The sequence below is a fragment of the Thunnus albacares genome, chromosome 10 (assembly GCF_914725855.1).
Source record: "Thunnus albacares chromosome 10, fThuAlb1.1, whole genome shotgun sequence".
NCBI lineage: Eukaryota > Metazoa > Chordata > Actinopteri > Scombriformes > Scombridae > Thunnus > Thunnus albacares.
Window position 1 is genome coordinate 5,928,519 of NC_058115.1, and position 2,469 is coordinate 5,930,987.

At 36.5% G+C, this 2,469-nt stretch overlaps 1 long non-coding RNA gene across 1 annotated transcript; it reads right to left on the reverse strand.

Moving 5' to 3' along the window:
- Window positions 1–282: 282 nt before the first annotated feature.
- Window positions 283–2,190, reverse strand: LOC122990504. The gene is made up of 3 exons (XR_006405385.1): window positions 2,035–2,190; window positions 1,877–1,949; window positions 283–1,273 (listed from the first exon to the last, which is right to left on the reverse strand). It is a non-coding gene; the product is annotated as an uncharacterized LOC122990504 (long non-coding RNA).
- Between the last annotated feature and the right edge of the window lie 279 nt (window positions 2,191–2,469).

Genomic DNA, 2,469 nt, shown 5'->3' on the forward strand with positions numbered 1-2,469 from the left:
CGAAGGGGATATGTTCAATATCATCTTTCCAATAACAAGCAACACAGCTAAACACAGAGAAAATGTAATACATAATGATTTTGTAGAGATCTGATATGCTGCAGGAAAAGAACCGCTGGTGGAAGCAGAATATAATCAAATGTTAGTATCAGTTTTGATTAATCCTAATCTTTTATTTGTATTATTTAAATTAATAATGCAATTTCAACTGATCTTTTACCGTCAACTCAGGGTATACAGACATTTTCCTGTTTCAAAGCCAATGACAAATACAATTAGACCTTAATTAATATTTTCTTTTATTGACACAAATCAAACCACTCATGTCATACAAAGCATGTTGCTTGTCGTGTTGAACTCACAGATAATTATTACCTAATTTTAACTGTGGCTTTTGATTCATGTCTACTGTTCCAGCTCAGCTAAAGATACTTTTCTGAAGAGTTGGTGGAGACCAAAAGGAGTCAGTATTGGATTTCCATTTATCAGGTGGCCAGAAACACGACTCCAAATGAATGCTAATGGTGCTCTGAATCTGCTGGATGTGTACATGGGCAAATGTTTGATAACATGTTAGGCTCCTAACATTATTATTTAATAAGGATTTTAATAATTTTGGACCAGAATCAAAGGATACCAGATTGGGACAGGAGGCAGAAATGGCTATTTGCTTAAATTCAGTAAATAATTAAATTCCACAAAGATATCTCAGTTTCAATTTAGCAATAAATCATTTCTTCTGTCACTTTTTCTTTGGTTTTGAACCACTGAGTTCTTTTCAACTATTCTTCTGTTGTTCAATATCAGAACCATATCTGGTTCAATATTATCACTTCACAACACTCTTCAACCTTGCAACAGTTCACTATTCACTGCTCTCGCAATAGCAAAATCACTTTAACCAAGGCACAATAATACACCATATCAATAGCATGAATACTCAGTCCACTCATTTAAACCAGTGCTGGTTATGGCTCAGTCCTTCCACAGGCACAGGGAATGCGTTTGAAGAAGAATGAAGAAGATAAGTGTCTATTCCAAGTCAAGTCAGAGTCTGGGATTTTGGATTGTGAAAGTGGGGCTGGGGGTTGAGCATGAAAGTGGTGCTGGCCTTGTGCAGTTAAGATGTTTACCCTACCGCCGTGGCAGGAGAGAGGTAAGGTTGACAGTTCTTAGCTCTGGGCTCTCGGTTCAGGGATCTTCAATCCAGGGATCTAATGGTCTCGTCTGGTTTGGCTCGCCATCAACTTCAAATCAACTCAAAAAACCTGACCTGCAGTCATTGACATGACCAGAAATGATCATTAATCGATTGCCATTCTGATTTGTCAGGAATTATTAATTTCTTAAACCTCAATAAAATATATACATATAATGTAAACAATCAACACATTTTAAATAACCTGTACAGTGAATGAATTTCATAGTAAAATTAACTAAATTACTATTTTTTATCTTAACCTGGTATTTTTAAATTAAAACAATATTAAATGAATTACAGACCAACAGTGTGAACTTTACACTCTATATTCTTTCGTGTTCTGTTCTTTTTAAATCAGATTCATTATACCAATGAAATATAATACCCAACAAAACATAATTTAGTATGTTGCTTCAGTATTAAACAGTTCAGTAGCTTTACCAGCCACAGAAAACATTGAGCAATTAAATACTCTACATGTCACATCTATATATTTTTTCCAGTTGAGTTGTCAAACAGTTTTAGTTTATTTGAGCTCTACAACAGTCGGCTAATTGCACTGTTCTGCACTAAATGCTAATTTTTGTTAGCTCTAGGCTCATTCACTTGAGCTAGCCAGCTTAGCCTAGCATCATGTGGCGCAACATTTAATTGTTTACTTTTACTACTACTCACCAATTCAGGAGTTCCTGTGTGTCACTCAGCAGGTTTCAGTGAGCAGTCTCTCACACACACACGCCCCTACGAGCTAACAACAAAGTACAGACTGTTACCGCTCTGTTTTGACAACATTATATGGTGTTTTTACTGTTATAGCTGAGTTTTATTTTTACCGTTCAACGACGCTCTTCTCTCAACAGTGTCACCCAGCGTCTGACTAGCGTACGCTGTGTAGCTTGCCTACGGTGCTGCGGACCTGCGCTCTGATTGGCTGAGGCTCTTCTGTGTTGTTAACTCTTTGTGACCCGGGTTACACATATCAACTTTGCACAATGCTAATCTATATCAGGGCTCTGTATCTGTTGCCTTGTTTTGAAGTTGCATAAATCAGTTTTGGCTCTAAAATAGCTAGTTGCGACTTTCAGAACTATTTAAAAACTACAATCATTATTAGTTTTAGACTTTGTTAAGAAACACTCCTTGCTCACCATATTTTCCAGCATGCATTAGCTCTCCAGGAACTCTTTCTTCTGCTCTGACATCTTATTTAGATGAGTCTAGGTCTTCATTGTGATAACAATGATAACAATTATACTGATTTGGAAGAC